The 10,148-nt window shown below is 41.0% G+C and overlaps 1 pseudogene across 1 annotated transcript in view; it reads left to right on the top strand.

Moving 5' to 3' along the window:
* The first annotated feature begins 2,169 nt into the window (after positions 1 to 2,169).
* LOC110531954 (uncharacterized) overlaps positions 2,170 to 10,148 on the top strand; it is a 13,875-nt pseudogene continuing 5,896 nt past the window's right edge. The window contains exon 1 of the transcript XR_002474782.3: positions 2,170 to 2,309. The product of XR_002474782.3 is annotated as an uncharacterized LOC110531954 (transcript). The remainder of the gene's footprint in view (positions 2,310 to 10,148) is intronic.

Raw genomic sequence — 10,148 nt, 5'->3', positions numbered from 1 at the left:
TTCTAGAGCTATGACCTGAAGATCAATGATTTGACCTTGTTTTTTTCTGAATTCCCAGTTGTCTTGAAAGCACCATAAATGACAAAATTTGCCCACGAAGGACCACCTTTCTGTTCAAGTGAGCACAGCACAACAACGTGAGTCCAAAAATGTATTGTATGCTGCTACATAAATTATGTAATATGCCAGGGAGATAGTATTACTTTCTTAGCTACAGTATACCTATGTGTATTTTTTGTTGTTGATTTATTTCACCTTTATTTAACCAGGTAGGCAAGTTTAGAACAAGTTCTCATTTACAATTGCGACCTGGCCAAGACAAAGCAAAGCAGTTCGACACATACAACGACACAGTTACACATGGAGTAAAACAAACATACAGTCAATAATACAGTAGAAACAAGTCTATATACGATGTGAGCAAATGAGGTGAGATAAGGGAGGTAAAGGCAAAAAAAATGCCATGGTGGCAAAGTAAATACAATATAGCAAGTAAAAACTGGAATGGTAGATTTGCAGTGGAAGAATGTCTCCTGTCTCAGCCTCCAGTATTTATGCTGCAGTAGTTTGTGTCGGGGGGCTAGGGTCAGTTTGTTATATCTGGAATACTTCTCCTGTCCTATTCGGTGTCCTGTGTGAATTTAAGTGTGCTCTCTCTAATTCTCTCTTTCTAGCTTTCTTTCTCTCTCTCGGAGGACCTGAGCCCTAGGACCATGCCTCAGGACTATCTGACATGATGACTCCTTGCTGTCCCCAGTCCACCTGGCCGTGCTGCTGCTCCAGTTTCAACTGTTCTGCCTTATTATTATTATTATTATTGGACCATGCTGGTCATTTATGAACATTTGAACATCTTGGCCATGTTCTGTTATAATCTCCACCCGGCACAGCCAGAAGAGGACTGGCCACCCCACATAGCTTGGTTCCTCTCTAGGTTTCTTCCTAGGTTTTGGCCTTTCTAGGGATTTTTTTCCTAGGCACCGTGCTTCTACACCCGCATTGCTTGCTGTTTGAGGTTTTAGGCTGTGTTTCTGTACAGCGCTTTGAGATATCAGCTGATGTACGAAGGGCTATATAAATACATTTGATTTGATTTGAAGAATGTGCAAAGTATAAATAAAAATAATGGGGTGCAAAGGAGCAAAATAAATAAATAAAATAAATACAGTAGGGAAAGAGGTAGTTGTTTGGGCTAAATAATAGATGGGCTATGTACAGGTGCAGTAATCTGTGAGCTGCTCTGACAGCTGTTGCTTAAAGCTAGTGAGGGAGATAAGTGTTTTCAGTTGATGTTGTGTAGTAAACTGTTAGTAGCCCATGTGCCTCACCCTAATAATTTGGTATATTTTTCCCTCTTAATTTCGCCTACAGTTCTGACTTGGTGTACAGGGAGAACACTAAGAACGGCCCATGTTCTGAATTCTATCGCTGTACATTTAAAAAGTGCTGATCAAATAGTTATATTGACTATGTTCGTCCTAGTTCACTCATTAATGTCTTAATCGGAATTATGGATTGCCACTTATCCGCTTGTCGTCCCCATAGGCCATAGTTTTTACATCTCAATTGTAATTAGAAAACACATTTGTTTAATTGTTTAAGCAAGTCAGTCATATCAGCTATGTTTTTATAAAAGGCAGTAAATGAGGCTGAATGAACTGTTTCACTGCCAGACAAGGATCCGCTGAAAGCCGGGTGTAACGGTGGTAAAGGTGATTCTGTTGTAAGGGACTGCTTTTGGGACTCTGCTTTTGGGACATCTTTGTGTAGGCCCTAACAGTTTGTGGGCATCATTTGCTACCTTTATAGTGCAATTAATGCATTGTTTATTGTTGTGTTGTGTAGTGTCTTTGCTGGCATGCATCCCCAATTTTTTCGGTTTGTTTGCCCCACCAAGATTTACATGCTAAAATCGCAACTGGTGTTTTACATTTTTATGGAATAGTGGTGTGTGGGGTTAGTTGGTGATGCCATTTTTTTCTTTCTGTCGTCCTTTTAATACAAAATGTAACCATCACACTCTTCCGCACAGTAGGTGGCGGCATGCACAAATAAATGTGGGAACGCCATTATACCAAAGAAGAAGACGAAACTCCGCCCATCTTCTCTTTCAGTTCTTAAAAACTGAAACACCCCTATCAGTTGCCATTTTACTTTGGACAAGGCTTGACTAGATTTGTACCTGAAAACGCAATATTTGATGAGGAGGCGTGAGTGCAGTTCTCTTTAGTATTTTGTAAAGAAAGTGTGTCCTTGTTCAAATTTGATCGGAGTTATCGGCGCAAGGGAGCAGCGGTTTGCACAAGAAGGTAACGTTGCACAAACTATTATATGGGGGGAAAGGATAGCAAGCCGTGATAGCATAGGTGTTTAAAAAGCTAACGTTAGCTAGCTTTAACGAACGTTACCAGCCGGTTTGTCAATACGGCATTATGTTCTCTTGTCCTCGAGTCAGGAATGTAATGCTTTTGGGGGGGGTCTGCCCTCAAACGTAACGGCTTTCTAGCTAGCTAACTTTAGCTACGTCGACTCGTGTTTCAAATGCCCTGCCTCTTCTCTGGCCAGCGGAACAATGCTACTAACCGGCTATCCACTTTGTTTGTAGCTAATGTTGATGACTTTCTTCCGCTGTTGGGAGTACCGACTAGCTAACTACTCAAATAGTCGAATGAGCACAGGAGCATCTACTTATCTAACTGTGACTCAATTCAAGTATGTTTACTCCCTATATCGCAAAAAATGTTTATAGGCTAGTGCGTAGTGGCAAGGCCGGCTCTACACTTTTTTTTTTTTTGATGCCCCTAATGTAACTAGCCGAGGTGCAACAAAACACAAGCATGATTTTTAACTTGTCTCCCATTTCATGAAATGGTTGGTTGTGTAAAAATATTTTAGTGAAAAAGTGGTTAAATTGATAGGTGTTGTGACACACACACACAACCTAAACACAAAGTGCAGAATAATTCCAGGACACAATCTTCTGATTTTGGTAGCAGGTTAGAGTAGCATTTTCTCTAACCTTTTAATAACCTTAACCTCAGTGTCCTAACATGCTACGTCCATTTTCATAACCTGCTGCGAAAAAGTCACTTTGGGTAGTTATCAACGTGGCGTAAAGTGTTTCCCGAATAATGCCTAGCTGGAGGGGGGGGGGGGGGGGACAACTCGTGTAGCCTAGGCAGTCGATAGTGGCCGCTAGATCTGCACTATTGTCTTGGCTTGAAGTGCATTCCCGGTAATACATGTGTGCCATGGGCGGCTCATACATAAAGAATTCCCGTTCAGGCTGCAAAGGCCTGGCGTTTATGGCGAGCCGCTAGGGAGGACTGAAAAATGATTAGGAGTCCCACCAGTGTCCGGGTTTGGCCAGTGTAGGCCGTCATTATAAATAATAAGTTGTTCTTAACTGGCTCCCCTAGGTAAATGAAAATCAGGCACGGGTGTGGGACAGCCTAAGTTGTCTGATAATGGTGATGGATTTTTAAAAATTAGGACCTGCAAATGAAAGGTGAACATCACCACGAGACTGTTTTTTCCTGTCTCCCTACATAAGAGATGAGAGGGTGTTTCAGACATTATGCACTGTAGTTGTATTTTTGCTCTTTTGTGATGGCATCATTGGTTTTACTCTCCCATCTTCAATTGAGCTTGCGATCTGATCAAAAAATGAATTGAGTCATGTTTTGTAGTAATTGTGGCCTTTGTGTTTTGCCTATGGCACGATCATGCAAGTTGATGTCATTCAGTAGAGCTATGGGACTTTTCTCAACAGGGTTCCTATCTGCCAGGACATTGCAGGATATCTAGGTTGATGCATTTTGCCTGGCTTTGTAAAGACTTCACCACCAACATCCCTGGATGTTAACCTTTCTGGAGCAGGCGTTCCACTAGCGACCCACCTCGACAACAGCTGGTGAAATTGCAGAGTGCCAAATTCAAAATAGAGAAATGGTCATAATATACATTAATAAAAAATACAAGTGTTATACATCGGCTTAAAGATTAGCTAGTTAATCCAGCCACTTTGTCAGATTTCAAAAGGGCGTTACGGCGAAAGCATACCATGCGATTATCTGAGGACAGCGCCCCGCATAAAAAAGCATACAAACATTTTACAGCCAAGTATTGGAATTCCAAAAGTCAGAAATGGCAATAAAATGAATTGCTTACCTTTGAAGGTCTTCATATGATTGCAGTCACAAGAGTCCCAGCTGCACAATTTTTGTTCGATAAAGTCCCTCTTTTTATCCCGAAAACTCAGTTTTGTTCATAATCCACTGGCTCAAAAGCGGTCAAAACATGCAGATGAATGCATCCTAATAGTACCTGTAAAATTTGTCTATGTCAAATGATGTTTATAATTAATCCTCAGGTTATCAATTGAATCCTACAGACAAAGAACCATATGTGACAATTTTTCCATTTTAAGATAATCAGTTTTTATATTATTAATTGTGTGTACCACATTAGGTGTTTTATGGTTGACAAATAATTCACCATACCCATATCTTCCAACAATTGATATTTTTTATTTCAAAAAATACTTTTTTTATTGCCGTTAAGTTTTAGAATGTGGAAGAACAGTAGATCTCCAGTGATTTCAGTTTGTGGAAGAACAGTATATGTGACATTTTGCATGACTATTGTAGATGTCCTTTTTTAACACCTGATATGTTTTAAGAACTTTCAAGTACAGATGCTCTTCATGTAAATAACTTAAATGCAATATGTAGTTCATTAATTTGTATGTAGGTTCATTTAAAGGTGGTCTATCACCTTTAGCACTGACTTTTCTCAAAAGTTGAGTCATGGAATCTTAGTCTCATTTAAAATTAAGTCCTCAATGTGAACATACCATAGAATAACTACAAAAATAGAATACAATTAAATTAATTCAAGCACAACTTGTAAATATCAAATATGGATCAATGTGATGTGCCAATATGCAGGTCCCTAAGGTCAATATTACAAAACGTTCAGAAAACCACTTCAATATGCAGCTTGCCACCTCAATGGACCCTCGGTGTGCAATCCCCTCATGCCAAACACACGTGTGCAGGATCTTCTTTTCCAAGTTCCTGGATGCAAAAGTTAAAATTTGACAGCTGCCGCTGGTAGACATTGGAGTGGGTCAGATTAGGGGTGTACGTCACCCCCTTAGATCCACAGAAATGACATGGCAGTCAGCATTGGCTTTAGCCCACTCAGTGTCACTTTGAAGCTGTGTGTAGGCCTTTTCGGCTTTTCGATGGTGCAACTCACTTTCAACTGCAATCTTCCTCTTCTCCGCTTCAGATGTTGCTGCTGACATCTTAGTGAAGAATGTGTCACATTTGCCACAGGTGTCACTCCTGGGTTGGCCGAAATTGAGACTGCTGTTTGAAAATGTCCCTATGAACCCAGAATTTTGCAGATGATGTGGTATTCTTCTCTTTGTAGAGTCAATACATTCGCAACAAATTCAGATCAGGGCTGAGGTATTCTGTGTACATCCCCCTTCATCCGAGAGTAGTGTTTCTGGGTTCTTGGGAAAGATAGAATATGCTCCTTGATGCCCTCTTTCTTTCACTGTAGCATGTATCCGATGTGGCCTGTAAGGAGACAAGGTGTTGTTTAGCTTGTATTCAATGGTCTAGGGACCTGCCTTAGAGTGCAACTGTGTCGCTATAACCAGGGTACAAATCCTGGTCACGCCATTGCCGTTTGTGGCCGGGGGGGTCCTGTAGGGCGGTGAGAATAAGGCCGGTGCTGTCCGGTGGGAGTGGGAAGGTAATCGGCACTCAGTCCTCAATGCTCAGGTGGTAGTTGGACAGCTTCGTTACCATTTTGTTTAAAAGTAATAAACATTTTTATAATTTTGTTTCAGAATTCGCTATTCATCCATTCGATACTGTTAATGTTTAGAAGGTTGTTTAGTGCACTGCTATAGTGAAATAATCCAGGCTGGAATCCATAGGCCATTACCTATTGCTATGCTTCCCTCTTCCATCTTCTAAAGGAGACCTAGCCTCAGTAGCCTGATCTGGAGACCCTGCAACCTCACCTGCCTCAGCTAACTTTTCCTGAATAACCTGACTAAAACAATTACATTTCAATTAGCAGGTTATTAAAAACACACTCCCAATCTATACACATAATGAGTTTGTATTGCACCATTGTGTAACACAGCACTTTGAGTTAACGTTAATGTACGTATCATTACTGTCAAAGTTAAACTATGCAAGTGTTCAATATAGCTATTATAATAATAGGCGTTTTGTCTTATTTTTAAGCCGGAGAGAATCAACGCTTGTTGTTTCTCGTATGGGACAGTGTAGGAACTTGCGCTCATCGGTCAACTTTCCACAATCCTTTCTGCACGTCATGGAACACGCTCTTCCCTGCAGGATTCAGTGTAGCTAACTACTGTAGCCATGTCGAATCATCCGGTGGATAGAGAAAAAGTAGCTAGCTATGTTTCTTCTATAATCTAGCAATAACATTTGTAACGATAATGTATGAGTTAGTAGCCAATGAACTTTAGCTAATATGTTTTCTCTATAGTTACAAATTAGACAACCCAGAACATACATCTTAGTTACTGTACTCTATAGCTAGCTAGCTAGTTTGATATACGGTTCTTCCACATACCTCTTTTGGACAACTTTTCCCATTTTTTTTTTCTTGACCCTTTGTATAGGGTTTTCCCGCATCCCGTAAGATCTTCCTTTGCCTGTCTTTCCATTCTTTTAGTTTTGTTTTACGTTTCTTTCCCACATTTCTGCGAATTTCATCAGCAACAGAAAGGTTGTGCGCTTGTCCGTCCATTCTGAGTGGTGCACATAGGCTCTCGTGGAATAACCGTTTATCTTTAAATTTAAAATGATTGTTAATTAGCGCGTAGAAAGCTTGTGAAACCAGTTCACTATAGAAAAGGGGTGTCCAATAATGATTTTTCATGTATCTCTTTTTTTAAATTTGTCACATATGGTTCTTCGTCTGTAGGATTCAATTGTCTAAATAATTTATAATATTTCAACCTGACAATGGTGTATTCAATAGAAAGGAAAAACGACGAAGGGCGCGCACTCGGTCACGCGTGCAAACCAGCACTGCATGATTCTACAGTCCAATGACAAAGGTCTCATTCTTCATTTTTCAGAACTAGACATTGTTTCAGGCTTAAGTCTGGCGTCTAGTGGAAGCCATATGACCTGCAGTCTGGGTCCTAACCCATTAGATACTCTCTAGGCATTCAATTGAAACTATCCACATAACAAAATCCCACTTCCTGGATGGATTTTACTCATGTTTTTGCCTGCCATTTCAGTTCTGTTATACTCAGACATTATTTTAACAGTTTTGGAAACTTTTGAGTTGTCTATCCAAATCTACCAATTATATGCATATGCAGCTTCTAGGCCTGAGTAACCGGCAGTTTACTGTAAGCACGCTCCTCATCCAGACGTCGAAATAGTGCCCTCAAGCCATAAGATGTTAAGTGTGACACATCTGCTTGGCTTTCTCATTCACTACAAAATATGATGGTGAGGAAGCCCAGTGGGAGAAGATGGCACAAGATTTATTTTGGCTGATGTTCTGCAAATGTGTTGATCAATGAAACATTTGATCTCAATACAGTTTTCTGTTCTGAAAACGACTGTCTTTTATGAACAGGAGACTAAGTTTTGTCACTACTTGCCAAGGTTTCCAAAATGTAATTGTTTAGGAGTGCATGGGTGAATTGCTTCATTGCACACTTCAGAGTAGGGGGTCCCTAACAGAATGTGAGAAAGCTCAAATAGGATCTCGCTAGCTCTTGCTTGGCTCCGCTCCCTCCTTGCTTGTTCTGCCCACTATGACTAATTGTTTCCCTTTGGAAACAACAGGCAGTGGTTTTTACCTTGGGTTAGTTATAAACAGCTTTGACGTGAGCCATACTTCCCTGTTCCCGTCTTCTTAAGACATTATTTTCAATATGGGGATTGACTAAGTTTGCAGGTTCACGGGAGCTATGTTACTGTCCAGTCTATTCGCAACTGCTAAATAATTAGCTACACTGGGTGTGTCGGATTCCTCTTTCCAAGAAGAACTGAACAACAATATATTATTTTACATGGGGACCTACAGCCCTATTTATTTGAGCCGGAATACACTGAAGAGGACTTGAGCTGGTGAGGAAAAAGAATTGCGAGACCAGTAAGCAGCAGCGACAGCCTGGACCAGGGTGTGATGCAAATGCGAGCTCCGTACCGCTTCGCCATGCGCCTCACAAATTTGTTAACAAGGCTCTGTATATTTCAGCATAGACATAATTGGTTGACGGTAGGTAGGGCGATACATCCTGTAGGAGACACTCACTTGACAACGGCTCTGCACTGCTCAGTCAAGCGCAAAAAGTATGAATGAATGCCCTGACTTCTGCTGAGGCCATATCACCGTAAATGCTGCATGGCCAAGTCTAGTAGTTGATGGACCTAGCCTGTAGTGTAATGACGACTTTTTGAGGGTGTTCATACGGTATAGTAAACTTTGTTGAAATGATACGACAGGGTTTGAGTTAACATCTACCATCGCTCAGTCAGACTGCTCTATCAAATCAGACTTAGTTATAACATAACACACAAATACAAATGTAAAGGCTTCCTTTCCATCTGTTCATTTAGGTTAGTTGATCCATCCTATTCCCCCCCGATCACAGCCATTAAACTATATATATATATATATATATATATAACACACACAGTGGGGCAAAAATATTTATTCAGCCACCAATTGTGCAAGTTCTCCCACTTAGATGAGAGGCCTGTAATTTTCATCATAGGTACACTTCAACTATGACAAACAAAATGAGAAAAAAAATCCGGAAAATGACTGATTTTTAATGAATTTATTAGCAAATTATGGTGGAAAATAAACTTTTGTTATTGACCAAATACTTATCTCAATACTTTGTTATATACCCTTTGTTGGCAATGAGAGGTCAAATGTTTTCTGTAAGTCTTCACAAGGTTTTCACACACTGTTGCTGGTATTTTGGCCCATTCCTCCATGCAAATCTCCTCTAGAGCAGTGATGTTTTGGGGCTGTTGCTGGGCAACACGGACTTTCAACTCCCTCCAAAGATTTTCTATGGGGTTGAGATCTGGAGACTGGCTAGGCCACTCCAGGACCTTGAAGTACTTCTTACGAAGCCACCCCTTCGTTGCCCGGGCGGTGTGTTTGTGATCATTGTCATGCTGAAAGACCCAGCCACGTTTCGTCTTCAATGCCCTTGCTGATGGAAGGAGGTTTTCACTCAATCTCACGATACATGGCCCCATTCATTCTTTCCTTTACACGGATCAGTCGTCCTGGTCCCTTTGCAGAAAAACAGCCCCAAAGCATGATGTTTCCACCCCCATGCTTCACAGTAGGAATGGTGTTCTTTGGATGCAACTCAGCATTCTTTGTCCTCCAAACACGACGAGTTGAGTTTTTACCAAAAAGTTATATTTTGGTTTCATCTGACCATATGACATTCTCCCAATATTCTTCTGGATCATCCAAATGCTCTCTAGCAAACTTCAGACGGGCCTGGACATGTACTGGCTTAAGCAGGGGGACACGTCTGGCACTGCAGGATTTGAGTCCCTGGCAGCGTACTGTGTTACAGATGGTAAGCTTTGTTACTTTAGTCCCAGCTCTCTGCAGGTCATTCACTAGGTCCCCCCGTGTGGTTCTGGGATTTTTGCTCACCGTTCTTGTGATAATTTTGACGCCACGGGGTGAGATCTTGCGTGGAGCCCCAGATCGAGGGAGATTATCAGTGGTCTTGTATGTCTTCCATTTCCTAATAATTACTCCCACAGTTGATTTCTTCAAACCAAGCTGCTTACCTATTGCAGATTCAGTCTTCCCAGCCTGGTGCAGGTCTACAATTTTGTTTCTGGTGTCCTTTGACAGCTCTTTGGTCTTGGCCATAGTGGAGTTTGGAGTGTGACTGTTTGAGGTTGTGGACAGGTATTTTATACTGATAATAAGTTCAAACAGGTGCCATTAATACAGGTAACGAGTGGAGGACAGAGGAGCCTCTTAAAGAAGATGTTTCATGTCTGTGAGCCAGAAATCTTGCTTGTAGGTGACCAAATACTTATTTTCCACCATAATTTGCAAATAAATTAATTAAA

The sequence above is a fragment of the Oncorhynchus mykiss genome, chromosome 9, assembly GCF_057628025.1.
Source record: "Oncorhynchus mykiss isolate SJ-2025 chromosome 9, ASM5762802v1, whole genome shotgun sequence".
Taxonomy (NCBI): domain Eukaryota; kingdom Metazoa; phylum Chordata; class Actinopteri; order Salmoniformes; family Salmonidae; genus Oncorhynchus; species Oncorhynchus mykiss.
This window is presented reverse-complemented; position numbering and strand designations above follow the sequence as displayed.